Below are 325 nucleotides of genomic sequence, written 5' to 3'. Positions count from 1 at the left end.
TTTTGGATTTAGTAAGAGAAGAATGTTGGTAACACACTGATGTTTTCAGTTGTTGCCAAGTATTTATACTAAGTCAATTTATACTAAGTTTAGACTAAGTCAAGGATTTTTCAGCTTCTCATGCCCAGCCAGCAAGAAGGCAGGAGGGGCACAAGAAGTTGCGAGGGGACACAGCTGGGACAGCTGACCCAAACTGGCCAAAGGGGTATTCCATACCATGTGACATCATGCCCAATATATAAACTGGGCAGAGTTGGGCAGGGAGGGAGCGCTGCTCAGGGACTAACTGGGCATCGGTCAGCGAGTGGTGAGCAATTGCATTGTG

The sequence above is a fragment of the Haliaeetus leucocephalus genome, unplaced genomic scaffold, assembly GCF_000737465.1.
Source record: "Haliaeetus leucocephalus isolate CR32 unplaced genomic scaffold, Haliaeetus_leucocephalus-4.0 Scaffold68, whole genome shotgun sequence".
In the NCBI taxonomy this organism is placed as follows: domain Eukaryota; kingdom Metazoa; phylum Chordata; class Aves; order Accipitriformes; family Accipitridae; genus Haliaeetus; species Haliaeetus leucocephalus.
Note: the sequence above shows the minus strand (reverse complement) of the source record.